Genomic DNA, 14,749 nt, shown 5'->3' with positions numbered 1-14,749 from the left:
GCAGATTTTGGATCCAGGCATCAGAACATTTACTTGAGCGTGGGTAGGGGTTTTTGTAGGGAAACAACAATGGTTCAAGGGAGAACACTAGATTTGTTTATGGGTAAACTGATGGCTCAATGGAGTATACCGAAGTTGTTTTGTTCAGGCTAGACAATAGGAACTGATCATTCCTGGCTATGGGTGATGCTCCTTCGAGGGACCTCACAATGCAATTAGGCAGCTTCAGTATTTTGGATACCAATAAAGGATTTATTACTAGAATTGGTCTGATAACTACTGAGCTGGGTGTGTGTAGGCATGAGTTCATTAACATCTGGAGCAGAGATCCTCCATTGTGCAGTACTTTCCTGCTTTTCTGGTCCCAGAATTAAGTGTGGTTCTTGCCTTGGAATCTCTGTTCTTCATTCTGTATGCTAATAGAGATGCCTCCCTGTCCCATCTTCCATGCAAACGAGGCTAGGGGAGTTGCCTTAATCCTGTCACCCTTGTCCAGAGGGGTTTAGGTGTGTCTCTCCCTGTCTTTTCATTGCTTTTTGTAAGTCTTTCTTCTGATTGGCTTTGGTTCAAGCAGAGGCTGGGGCGGGGGGAAGGTCTTTTGTGAGTCAGACAGGCAGGTATTGCACCCGGGTTCCCCAAGAACACAGAGCTGACAGGTAACACCTTATAGGTGTGCAGATGATTTGGGAAGCCCCAGACGTATGGTACCAGATTTTCTATTTTTGATCTTGTTCCTTTAGACTGTGCTCAGTACCCAATCTGGTGAACTTTCCTAATACATTATGGGTCACTAACCAGTAGGTCAGTACTAGAGGGTAGCTCCACCGGAATTGCCTCATCATTCCACAACCCAAGTCAGGCCCTCCCATTGGCCCTGTGACAATTCAATTACAAAAGGTATTGTAGGAAGCAAATGCCGTGAGTAGTTAGAACAAAACATTCAGTGATCTCTCAGATGTGGCTACTGATGCGATTTAGGGGTATGCTGTATACTTGCCTGGAGCGAGTACTGGGAATCATTTACCAGCCTAAGAGAGAGAATAGAGTCTGAGGAACCCAAGACGTGTGATCATACTTCAAATATCTGCACAATCTGTTGTACCCAACCCCACTGCAGGTGTTACTGTCAGTGCTGTGCTACACCAGTCCCTAAGGGTCTGGTAGTGGGCTGAGTGCACCACGTGCTCCAGGACAAGTGCGGTAGGTGCTCTAAGCACTGGGCTCTCCAGCCTCTAGCCCTTGAGAATCCACTCAGGGCACTCTCACTTTGTGTAAGTGCAGATTCCTTTACTAGGGCTGCCAGAAATAAAAGATGTGAACATCCCAGGCTCGCTTGCTTTAACAGCTACCAAAAAGGAACCCAAAAGTTCCCAACCCAGCCCCTCTGGGCAGTCCAAGCCAGGCGTATGAAAGTAACAGAGAAGTCCCATTGTAACCCCTCCACACTGTCTGGCTTCACCCATGTGTCTTCCTGCTAAGGCTACGTCTTCCCCCGGCCAGCAGCAGGTCCAGCTCTGGTCTGTCCAGCTGTCAGACCCTCCAGTCCTACCTTCACGGTTGTTCTCCAGCCTTCTCTCCACAACCAGCTGTCAGGCTGCTGTCTCTGGCCAGTGCTTCTGCTCTAATCCAGCCCTCTGAATAAAAATAAAATGATTTATTTTCCATTCCTGTACTCTGCTGGCTGAGTGTTTAAACTGGGAGTTAATGCAGTACCCTGTTATGAGCCAGCAGGATCATTACAGTATTGTGTGTGGTGCCTGTCTGTTGTAGGTACATTCCACAATGTTTAATGTATTTACCCTCACAACATCCCTGTGAGGTAGGGCAGAACTATTACCCTCATTTTACAGATGAGGAATTGAGGCACAGAGTAACTTGTCCCGGGTCACACAGGATGTTTGTGGTGGAGCAAGAGTTGAACCTGGATCTCCTTTGGTCTCAATTAGTGCTCCAACACCTGGACCATCCTTTTTCTGCTCTGAGTAGTGTAAGTGGATAGAGTTTTTTTTATGGGAGGAGCTTGGAAGAGTACCACTACTTTTTTGTTTGTTTCCATTTTTAACGCTTTCCATCCAGCTAACCACAGATAATAAGTCTGGTATCTCAGGCGCCAGGCATTCTCAACAGAGGCCCCTCAGCTGTAAAACTTGCTCCCACCAGAAGTCAGGCTGATGGAGTCCTGCAGCCTGCAGTGCCTGATGCAAGATTATTCTCTGTTGACTTGCCTTCTAGCAAACAAAAGGGCTGCAAAATTACTATGGCAATAGTTCTTTGGCAAGTAACCACCTAAACGTAACTTGTGGATATAGGTCAGCTGTAAACTCCTTGGGGCAGGGACTGTCTTTTATTTTGCGCTTTGCAGTGCACCAAACACAGTGGTCCATAATCCTGGTTGGGGCCTCAGAGCATCACTGCAATATAAATATTTAGCAATAATAAAATGCCTTTAATTGTAGGGAGAATGTGGTTTGTTTCCAAACTGGAAATGTTGGTCTTTTAAATTTGTGACTGTGCCTAGATACTATAATGAAAGGTGCACACTAAAGAGAGCAGACAGTAGCATGATAGCGTCATTGCTCTGCAGGCATTAATTCCAACTAACCACAAAAAAACCCTCTGAACAGCTTATTAAAATTTAGGGTCTTGAGTCATAGCTGCATCCCAGAAACTAGGTTTCTGCTATTTAAAACCTCTAATCCATGTGACAGGCAAGTCATGCTTGAGTAACGGGATAAAGGAAGGACCCACAATGGAAAAGCTGAGCAGTAAGGAGCATAAAGACAGTGAGACAAATTCTGTCCTGCTGGACACCTGCACCTTAAGTCACTAAACTGATTTTGTCTCTCCACCCTTTACACATACATGATGTGTACTGTGGGAGTCAGCTCCCAGCTTGCTAGACTCTAGACTGTCACAATCCCACTGAGGGAAATGGGAAGAGGCATTCACCCATTGTACTGTTGTGTTTATCTGGCTAGAGATGGCTTTCTGCACACCTTGTGTAACACTATGGCCATCTTTCACTCACATTCAGTAGTAAATGGCAAGCAGCAAAAGGTCAAGATGCTTATTTTTTTATATAATTTTGTATTATGTAGGGGGAAAAAATCATTGACTGTAAAAAAGATCCTATAAACTATAAAATGTGAGACTTAGCTCCCAATTTTCTTGTGGTAATGGACATGACTAATCCACAGTGACAGCACTGTGTACTGGTACAGCTGGGGACTCCATAGTTTTTACCACCATGAAGTGAGGTAATTTCTTTAAAAAATGCTAATGGAATCAGAACAAGAGAAGGCTAAAGCACCTCCTAAAATTACTATCAGGTATTTACTTGTTTATATAATCTTGGGTGCATGCAGCATCAGAGTTGAGAATATTATCTTGTTTTCAAAACCAGAGCCATTGACTTAAAACTAGACACTTTGGGCACCATCTTCTTCTTATTTACACTGGTGGAACCCCATTTAAGGCCTTAATTAATCCCTATCTTGGTTCAGAGCCCAGCCCAGTGGGAAGTGACTTATACCTCCCTTATCCTAGGGCTGGTAGGGGGCCCCAGCTCATGTTAGGGCAACCCTCAGGGCTGTCCTAACTTGTACCTCAGCCACCATGGTCTCTGTGGGCCTTAAACAGACAGGAAAAAGATGGGGTGTAAGAACACCCTAGTCATGCCTCCTCCTGGCCCATCCTGACACAGCCTTGAACTTCTCCTGCACTGAGGGATCCTGCAGGGGAGCACAGAGCCAGGCTAGCCAGCTCTGTGCTTGCAGTAGGGGTGTTCTGCAAGAGAATATTTTATTGTTGTTTTGCAGCCCCTCTGTCAATGGAGTGGGAAAAGTGGGGCTGCAAGGTACCGTTGATGGTGCCTGAAGTCACTGGAGAAGCACTGTGTAACCGAGAGGAAGATGAGCTCTTTTTATGACTTCATATTGACAGACTAATGTTGTTTTAATTTTAATTTCAAAATGTTTTGCTCTTATAGGAAAAGTTTTATTCACATGAGTAGGGCAAGTCGGGTTTACATTTGCAAAGTGCTGCACAAGCATTGCATTCCCTCTACTAGACCATGCTGCCTTATTAAAGGTTCGATCCTAAAGGATCAAAGTAACTGAAACATCTATTCTGACCTCCTGATTTTTTTCCCTGGCAACCAGTTGCTAGGCAGCTAATACACCTGGAAAGTAATTTATCTCAGTCCTTATCCACAAATGAAGCGGTGTAGAAGTCAGGCATCAGAAATAATGAAGCCACTGTCAATGCCGTATGTATCTTAGACTTTAAAAACAATGGTGGGGGAATTCACTGCTTGTGAAAATGAAGGACCCAAAGTATGGGCTAGAGCTAGGCATAGTGTAGGCAGGTACCGTAAGTGCTTCTTGACACATAGCTCTGCCAATGTACTTCGGCCTCAGCTAGTGCACCTGAACACCCTACTCTTCTTGGCCTCTCACTACCAATTGTGCCAAATTGTTTGTTTGGCAGTTTTTTTAGATGAATAGCAAATACTTCTAATGACTATTATGCAAGCAATTTATAGGTGAAAATTTGCTTTTACAAATCATTAGGACAATTACAAATAATAAATGTGCAGAAATCATGACCTGATCACAGATGATTCACAAAGAGTAATGACAGCTAAATTAATTAAATAAATTGTTCACGGTGCATAGATCACCTGGCTCTACTTTTGTGCTTTAAGAGATTCGAAGTGACAAACTCTTCAAGGTGCATGTTTTTCTTTTAACACTCCACTTTTAACTTTCCACTCCAAGCACATCATAGAATCAACCTGCCCGATTCTCTCTCACATGCATCATTTAACTGTCTGCTTCTCCCTTTTGTTGCCAGACTAATCAATATCTGAATGGAAATGCATTTAAGGTTCATTACATTATACAGTCACAGATCCTGATTCTGATCTCACGCTGATTTTATTCTGTTGTAACTTCATTAACTTTCAGTGGAATTAACCCTAGTTTACACTGATATAAGCATGGATAGGCTCAGGGCAACAGTTTTCTTTTTTCATATGGTGTTCGATATACTTAAATTGGCTGTCATGCCATATATCTATTTCTATTACATGCATCTGTTATGTTCTAAAGATGTAATTGTTTACCTTTTAATAAACTACATACAAGTTATTAATCTTTTTGTTGTGAATATCATTCTAATCATATTAATATATGAATAAATTGCACAGTAGACCCTAAGGGGGGGGAGGAATAGCTCAGTGGTTTGAGCATTGGCCTGCTGAACCCAGGGTTGTGAGTTCAATCCTTGAGGGGGCCATTTGGGATCTGGGGCAAAAATTGGGTATTGGTCCTGCTTTGAGCAGGGGGTTGGACTAGATGACTTCCTGAGGTCCCTGATTTTCTAATCCTGCTTCCATTTGAAGACAATGAGAGTTTTACCAATGAGTTTAATGGGAGCCATATCAGATTCTGAGTTACAGTTCTTATTGTACGGTACTGTCAATCTAGCTTCACTGCAAAGCATAAGATCATAATTAAGTTTTGTTAACCATCCAAATGTACACATAATTAAAGTACACCCTGTGCTATCCTACTGTAGGGTTGTCACCTATTTACAATTGTCCTATGGGACACATCAGGTCACTTGTCACAACAATGCAACATTTACATTTTCATATCATGATGTGTTGATGCATCACATTGTATTGACCCGTCATGATGTAACATCACCAGGAGGAGGAGGAAAGGTTAAGACAACCTAGAACAAAGTAATTAATACCACCATTATTAGAAGTGGTTGATTGGGTCAATCCAGAGCAGCAGAAGGTGAGTGGAAGTCCAGAATAGTATTCATCATAATACAATTTTAGGAGGGCCTGCAAGCCTTGACTCATGAGACTAATCCCAACTGATTACTGATATAGGTTGGGACTTTATTTTGATATATAGTCTTTCATGAAAACTGGATCTCAGAATGCTTTATGGAAACAAATACAAGGGAATGGGCACTATATATTACAAGTACACTCCACTGAAGCTGCTGTTAGTCATATCTGTAGTGATAACTTCCTGGCCAAATCCAAGGGCTTCTTTCCTCTTACCTTCCAATTTGTCTGCTGGATTCATACTGTCAGTCACTCCATTCTCTTTAGTACTCTCTGCTTCCTGACTTTTCAGTGTCTGTCTTGTTGGTGGTTCCTTTTCCTATCTAACCAGTTCTATACAGGTTCTTATACCACCTTCATTATTATAGGATCTGAGTGCTTTCCAGTAGTGCATTAAGCATCAGGATGACCATTTGTTATGCGTTCCTTCTCCATCCTCTCCTAAGAGGGAGAACTGTGTGTGCAGTGGAGCATTTTGTTGTAGAGAGGGTTTTGTTAGGTTTTTAATAACCACACAGCAGTGTGTATAACTTAGACAAGGCAGGTCACCTTGCACTTGGAGAGAAGGAAGTGAGATTTGTGTTGGCCCTTAGTTCCTGTGGGAAGCTTGTCCTGGCCCCTGAGAAAGCTCCCTCCCTTTATAGAGGAACTTTATCCTTATGGTAGAAAGTTCCATTTTGCTTGAGGAGGAAGGTTGTTGACCACAGTCCTCATCCTGAAATTTTGGGTGTTCCAGCTTTGCTGGGCCCAGGCCACTGAGCACCTTGAAGAGAAGGACCAAGACTTTGAACTCTCTTCCACTGGTGTCCCTGGGGCTTGGTCTGTGGCCCCATCCTCCTCTCCCTTTACATTAAAATGGATGAGAGACTATTTGAGCTCTTATGGCTTTAACTCCCACTTCTGTGCTGATGACCACTACACCTGTCTCTGTGCTCCTGACCTGTCCCTCACTTCAATCTTACAACTATGAATCTCTTTCTGATATCTGTCCCTAGATGTCCTGCTGCCAACTCAAATGCAATATGAACTCATTTGCCTTCATATCCTCCCTTCCTTTTCCATCATAATCATGAAATCCGCTCTGTTGCCTGTCTTCCAAGCAGACACCCTTGATATCATGCTTGACATCTCTCCTCTCCTCTTCTAACATCAAGTCATTGTCCAATCCTGCTGATTCCTTTTCTATAACAGCTGCATCCCTATTTCTTGTCTTTGGTTTGGTAATGTCCCACCTAGAGTACGGCAACCTCCTTCCCTTCAGTATTGCCATATTTCCATTCTTCGCTGGCATCACACTACCCTCTGCATCAAATGAAAACTCCCTGTCTTTGCCTTCAGTGCTGTGTGCACAGTTCTGCTCCTTCCCACAACTCTCTTTCCTCTCCCACCGTTCTACTCCCTGACTCCTTTATGCTCTGGCAGCTCTACTAGCTTTCACAGCCTCTGTGAGTCCCTCTCCCACAAGCGTTTCTGCACTTTTGCCTACACTGTCCCTTTGTCTGGAATTACCTTGCTGGCCCTGGTCCCCATCCAGCCTGCACTTTCAGTTCCCTCCTTCCCACTTCTGAACCCATCCTTGTTGCAAAAATGTAAAACGGGGCATAGCCACGGGTGTGCCTGAGTGAGCTGTTGCCCACTCACTTAGCATCCAGGCCCACCCAAATCTGAGCAGGGGTATAGTGCTGCCATAGAGGCCCCAGAGCATCACTCAGGCACCTGAAATCCAGGATGGAGCTATGCACCCACCCTTCAGAAAGCTAGGCTCCGGCAGCTCTGCCTCGCCATTTTCTGAGCCGCCCCATGGGCATGTCCAGCTTGGCAGGTGAAGCCCTGTGTCTGGAGCACCAGGGCTAGGAAGAGGGCATGGAGTCAGGGGAGAAGCTGAGCTAGCACAGTCTGTTATTGCCCATTCACCCAAAAGTTGGGGCCCACCCAAATTTCCACTCCTAGCTATGCCACTGATGTAAAAAAAGCAAATCAAACAACCAACACAATTTAAAAACAGGAACTAACCAGCTGTGTAGCTACAGCACCAGAAATAACCTCATGTCATGACCTTCCACACTGCTGAAAACCTTCTCCTTCCTTTGACCCCTCCTACTTTGTCTCACCTCACTCTCCATTTGTTTTGGAGGCCTAGCCTGCAAGGCCAACACAGGCTCTTGGATTTTAATTCTCAGCGGAGCGCTATGGATACCACCCTATGCATACCTATGGGGTGGTCAAACTAAACAGTAGCTTTATCTCTCCATTCCCCTCGCTGAGCATTAGGAATGATAAGGCATGTCACAGCAGAGTTGGTTGAGGGTAACAAGGCAAGGTTGCTTCTGTAAACTGTATTAATACAGGTTTCAGAGTAGCAGCCGTGTTAGTCTGTATTCGCAAAAAGAAAAGGAGGACTTGTGGCACCTTAGAGACTAACCAATGTATTTGAGCATAAGCTTTCGTGAGCTACAGCTCACTTCATCGGATGCATGTGGTGGAAAATACAGTCATGCATGCATCCGATGAAGTGAGCTGTAGCTCGCGAAAGCTTATGCTCAAATAAATTGGCTAGTCTCTAAGGTGCCACAAGTCCTCCTTTTCTTTTTGTATTAATACTGTTTATTGGATGAAAAACCCAAACCAAACAGAACAGCCCTAAAAGCACAAGGCCTTCCACCTATCAAATAATAGGCTTTTTACCAGAAAAGATAAAGCACCTGTTAGATTATTACAACTGGCCTGTCAGGCAAGCAGACCCAGTCACTTATACTGAGAAAAAGAGCTTCCCTCACCACGCCCCCAGCCAGGGTCAGGATCCCTTCCTGCATCTGTGTTCTGCTTGGGGCGCTGTGAGGGACGCACGCTGTCAATGCCCCGGCCTGGTGATGTGGAAGTACTATGCGAAGTTTCACCCCTGTCCTATGTTTGAGCTGCCGCCTCCCGGGAGACAATGGCAGGGTCAGACTCCGGTTGTCGCTGCGTACCTTGCACTCATTTTCTTGCCTGTCCGTTTGGCCTTGAAGCCACTCCTGCCGCCTGGCAAATGGTGATTCGGCCTCACGAACCTCACAAAACTCTCCCCTTAAAAGTTATGCTAATATTAACAGGGTCGGTATATGTCTACATTCATGCTGCGCCCCCCCCCACCCCCTTAATTGCAGGATCACGTGTCTAGCAGGGGGCTGAGGTAGGTTTATTCTTGTCAGTTCCATATGGTCGTTTCCAGGAATATGCAGCCAGTAAAGCGTGATGGTGGGTGCGGTGTCAGCTGTTTCTGCGCCGATTTCCGCTTTAGGATAATTTGATGCTACATTTAGAAAACACCACAGGTCATTTCAGAGCAAAAAGCGATGGCAGTAGCAGTTACTCATGCTGCATGTACGGGCCTGGTCCCCCTACTCCCACCCCCGCTTTGCTACCCCTCACGTTGTGGTTGTGTGCGCGTGTATGTGTGTGTTCAATACCGATCGCTCCATTTCCCGAGGTGGGACTGCTTTACCGCAGGCTCAGTCACCCTCCCGCTGTGTACAAGCGGGGTGTGTGTGTGTGTGTGGTATAAGTGACAGGATCTCCTCTCACACAGCCGCAGAGTCGACTCGGCGTGGGGGGAGGAAGAGCCCTGCCCTGCCCTTTCCCTACAGCTCCCGGCTGCTGCGTGACTACTCTCTTTCACAATCATAACACTGTGGTTATTTAAACGGATCTCAGCGCCGATCTGCACGACACCCTTACCCTGAAATTTACACAGCAATAGCGTGACAGGAGCTGAGAACGGTCCCCAGCTCTCCACCTCCTCAGCGCCTTCAGGGCCCCCTCCATACAAATCACTCTGCCGGTCTCACGCAGGCGGAACATATGTGCAGAAGGCAAATCAAACGCTGGAGGTTTTTTTGTTTGTTTTTTTACACTAATCAAAGGACCGGGCGGCCGGGCTCTCCCTTTAATACGGCGCGCAATGAAACACCTCCAACTTCCTAAAAATGTGGTTCAAACCGCTCTGTGCTGCTTCACACGCAGCGCAGCCCCCTGCCACCCACCCCCGCACATCATTCAAGGTGAACCCACTGAGTCGGGTGCTTTGGGGCGATGCAGGCGGGATTGCAGCGCGATGGAACTGACTCGACACTAAGCTGCCTCCCACCCCGCTTCCCCCCAGAATGGGCTGCGTAGGGGTAGTCAGATTGCACCACTGGGGGGTGGGGTAGGGTGGGGAGGGGAGGGGGGGGCGAACCGGAGCTGTTCACATATAGCCTGTGGAAAGGACTGAGAAACCCCTGACTTTCGGCCACGGTTAAAAGAACTCGTCAACCCTCGATTTTGACCTTTAAACATATGTTCCTCCTGCGTGAGACTGCATGATTTAGTTAGTTAATGTCTGTAAAGCGCTTTGAACGTTTAGGGCGCTACAAAGCATTACATGGTGCTGAACTATTAAATGGGTCTGCGGCGGCGGGCTGGGGGGGGCGCTGTGGAGAGATGGGCTACTATTTCGGGTTCATCACGTTCTTAGAAACACACGCGGAGAGCCCATACGCCGTTGTAATAGGTGCCTAATCCCTGTAGGGATTTTCAAAAGCCCTAATGGAAATCAGTGTGTGTGGATACGCACATACACAGAGAGAGAAACACCATGAAGCCTGCGTGCGTGCGACATCTATATTTGGCTGTCTCATCTACAGCTAGCGACAGCCAGCCCCGTCGTGATTACCTAATTTCTAGCGCTGATGTTTTGAGATAAAGGGATTCAGTGACGTTTCCACCCTCCCATGTAAATAGGTTAATAAGAGGGTGGACGCTTCTTTCGTGTCCTGGTGTCGAAAATTCTATTTCTGAGCTGCCTGGATTGCATGTCTGGCTTGATCGCGAAAATAAGAAGCGCTCCTAGAGATGAAAGGGGCCCGGCTGCTTTGCTTGTGCCACGCTCAGGATTCGCGAGTTAGCCCAGCTTTAAGGTCTGCACGCAAAGCTCCCAGCAGCGCTCATGGGGAGTTAGTCACCCACGGATACACGCGAAGTGCAGCCGAGAAATCGGATTCCCCCAGGGTGGGGAGGCACCGGTCATGCTCTGGAGATCAGAGCCGGCCTGGGCGATGATGGCCTGCCCTGACGGGGAGCCGGCCAGCTGGCGCCCAGGATCTGGGCATTGTCCTGCGCTGCCCATGGAGCTGGGTGCCTGTGGTACCCACGGAGCTGAACCGTCGAACTCCGTGCCTGGGAGCTGAACACTGCTCTGGTACCCAGAGGTAGGCACTGCCCCGGGAGCTGGGCAGTGTCCCGGGAGGTAGATGCCCTGGCAGCGGGGTTATGCCCTGCAGGAGGAGCTGCGCTTTCCGTGCGGCCGCCCTGTGCCGTGACACGTATGCGCGCCTGGCACGCCAGGGCTGCCGCCGCTGCCAGCTGGGCTCCGGGATATTGCGTGATGTGCAGGGATCAGCGAGCTGCTGAGGCACACGCAATTCATGCTCCTGCCCCAGTGACCCCGGAGACCTCTCCCTGCTTCCGGGCTGGCGTGCAGGTGCTCTGGGGCGGGAGGAGCAGTTAATCTCTAAACGCTTAGCTTCTGCTTTCCAAGCCCAGCCAAGAGAGTCACGCTATTGCTGGGACGGGCAGTGAGTTCACTAGGGAGGAGGAACACGCAGTCTCCTCGTTATCAGGGGAGTGTAACAGCTGGGAGAGAAACCCGCTTACAGCAAACCTAGTGGGAGCTCTGCAGCCTGCTCTCCATCTCCCCATAACTCATAAACTTCTCAATGAAACGTCCCTCAGACCTGCTCCGGGGGAGGGAGCCTTTCTCATTTAGGGATCAGGCTTTTCAAGTCTCTGCAGCTGGTGAAAGAGGATTTTGCTCTGGGTGTGCGTGTGTTCGTTGCACTGAGGGACTGTAAATCTTATTCTATCTTTTAACAATAAAAAAACAACCCTCCCTCATTCAAACTGTTCCTGTTTGGCCACCCTGCTTCGAAGTAACCACATGTAAATATGCCTCCCTTCCACCGCATATCCTAAGAGGGGAGTTTTGTTAAGAGTTCAAATCAGATCTCTAACAATAAAAGGAGGAAAATTCAGTAACAGCTGCCTTCACTCTGATCGTAACAAACTGTGCCTAAGTACACACTGTGTACACTGCAAAACATCCCCATTTTAGGAGGCACAGTCCCTAGTTTTCAGCAAAACAATTACCATTCCCCACTCTCCGGTAATGCAATCAGTTTAAAAGGGGCAGGAAACTGTGTCTATATTTCTCCCTAAATATTCTTGTCAATGCTGGCATGTATATATAACGAGCTGGGCTCTGAATAAACTTCACCCTGGCTGGGTCCTGAGAGGGGTCAAGCACACCTACAGCTCCTAGGTTGGATCCTGCTCCAATTAAGTTGATAGCAGAAATTGCTATTGACTTCAATGAATGCAGGATCAGGTCAATAGACTTCCATGGGTGTTGCATCTCTCTATTGGGCTAGCTACATATAGTGTTCAGAAGTGAACTAGAACCAGGCAGAAACCCCTAACGCTATATTTCCTTGCTTATTTTAATTCATGCTCTTTAATGTATTTTGAAATTTTAAGAATTTCACCAAATAAACAAGGGTACTTTGTTCATATTTGTAAAAGAAATACATCAAAACTCTTGTGGGATCCCTGAATAAATGCTCACACATTGCAGTGCCCAGCTGTAGTGTACTGGCAATGCTGTATGCTGAAGTTTGCACAGCAAGTTCTTTCCTTATGGTTATGACCTTTGAAGTCACTGACTGATGTGGATGATCAGCACTACGTGGGCTAGGGGTCCATCTTCAGTTAGTTTAAACCTTAATGTTACTTTAGTGTAGTTTTATGCATATAGTTTTGTGCTAGACATAACCTCTCTTTCATATAGAAATAAACAGAATTAACAAGTAATGAATGGGCCACACACAAATGAAATCAGTTAGATCAACAACATTGTGCAATGATTGTCTTATTTTTCATTACAGGAGACTTGCTGCTAACCTTTTTCCAGTTCAGAATTCCAACAGATGTTTCATCACATATCATGTCTTTGCTAAATAATCAGACCCTCTGCTAAGACAATTTGTCTAATTTAATATCATAGTTTAAAAATGAAAGGACAGTATTGTAAGTGTATATTGCTTATGAAATGAACAACTTTTAAAGATGCAGTCATGAAGCCAGGAGGACGTTCTGTGGTCAAAGCCTCATCCGCAGTACCAGAGAGTTATATGGGTTCACATGAGTGCAGGAACTAGACAAAAGGTCTGATTGACCACAACTGTTTAAAAAAAATCCAGAACAATGACTTCACCAGTGTGTGAACTAAACCCAGGGTTTGTTGTGGCAAGGCTTACAAGACACAATAAAATAAAAAGCCCCAGATTCCTGGCCTTGGTGTAGATGCAGGAGGCTTCACATAAAATAAACACAAATGAAAAGAAGCTAGTATAAGATATGAAATTAATTCAATAGAAAGTCATAATAAGAACTCCTATTTTGATTCTCACATCTTTCATTAATTTATTTACTTTTTGTTGCTCTACTGTAAACTCAGACAGATTTCATTCAGGGCTGGCAAAGCAGACAGTTCATATAGAGGGTGAACAGATGTCCTAGTTTACAGGGATTGACCCAGGCTTTAGAGTCAATTCTAGGGTCACAGACAGCTCAAGTGAAATCAGGATTTTCTGTTTTCAATAAAACTGGGTAGGTAGTCAGCTGGTTATCCTCTCCCTGTCCACAACATGTGGTGGGCCTGAATATACTGCTTCTCCCACTGTTGACCACTAATGTTAAATATGGATTAAGGAGTGGAGTGTAGGTCACCACAATCCATCATGCAGCAGTATGGCAAATTCAAAAGTAGCAGATGCTTGAGATGACATAGGTGGGCCCTGCCCCACACACATGGGAGCAACAGCAAAATGCTGTTTTAGATTCAGTTAAGATTCTGTACCTGAGGCGCTCCACAAATCTCTGTAGAACAATAGGGATGGTGGCAGTTGTACTTGATTATTACAGGGGCTTATTAGAAGAGGTGATAAAGCAAAGTCTTGCCTGCCCTTGTTTGTGCCTGTCCAGGTGGAAGTTAAAGATAGTTCTTTTGGAATAGCAAGGGTTAATTCTGGTGTGCTAGTTAACATTTTCTCACTCAATAAAATACAGTAACAAGTTGATAAATCATACCTTTACATCAGCCATGACTCCAGTCATCAGATACAATAGCTACACATAATCATTATTATCTCATTGGCTTTTTGTTGTCTAATATAGAAAGCACACATCAAAATGTATTAACTGTTGCACATGTGTTTTGATGGAAGCATGTGCTGTCTCTGGACAACACCCCAATCAGTCTGCAGACCGGGCAGTCTCACTGGATATTATTTCATAACTTAAAGTAGTATATAAATTTGCCTCTGCAAACACAGCCACCATCTGTTTGTACACGGTTGCATCACCTCTTGCCCCCCTTTTCCTTGTTGTCATCATTCACCGGCATTATCTTGGTGGGGGGGGGGGGAGGAGAATGTGTTCTTAACGTGAGTTAACAAACGAGCGAAACTCCTCGCGAAGAGATGGAGGTTTATAATCTCCACACGAGCAGGAGTTACAGCCTGAGCGAGCCTAGCTTTGAGCAGCTAGATCAGATGAAAACACCCGCTCCCTGCTGCCCCCACCGCTACCGCTTCCCCTACCTACTCCACACTGCGCTTCTGCCTCTCCGGCTGCCCACTCCCGCCGCGGCCTCGGGCTTCTCTTTCGCCTGGCACGTGACTCTCTTCCGCTTCTCCTACGTCAACTCACGCGTCGTTACGCCCCTCAATGTTGCGCGGTTGCCGTGGTTACCAGAGAAGCCGTTGGAGTCCCCGGCCGCGCGAGGACGCCGAGGTAAGAAAACGCCCG

General features: G+C 46.1%; 1 protein-coding gene across 2 annotated transcripts in view; it reads left to right on the top strand.

Annotated features, from left to right (window-relative positions):
* The window catches only part of LEKR1 (leucine, glutamate and lysine rich 1), a 185,215-nt gene that overhangs the window by 37,000 nt on the left and 133,466 nt on the right, over window positions 1–14,749 (top strand). Inside the window, exon 1 of one of the 2 annotated variants that reach the window (XM_073359604.2) lies at window positions 14,064–14,734. The exons of the other annotated variant lie outside the window; for it this stretch is intronic. The gene's annotated coding sequence lies outside the window, so the exon portion shown is untranslated. Of the gene's footprint in view, window positions 1–14,063; window positions 14,735–14,749 lie in introns of those variants that run through there. 2 annotated transcript variants of the gene reach the window in all.

This window comes from Lepidochelys kempii, chromosome 9 (assembly GCF_965140285.1).
Source record: "Lepidochelys kempii isolate rLepKem1 chromosome 9, rLepKem1.hap1, whole genome shotgun sequence".
NCBI classification, from domain to species: Eukaryota; Metazoa; Chordata; order Testudines; family Cheloniidae; genus Lepidochelys; species Lepidochelys kempii.
Note: the sequence above shows the minus strand (reverse complement) of the source record. Positions and strands in the feature narration are given on the sequence as shown.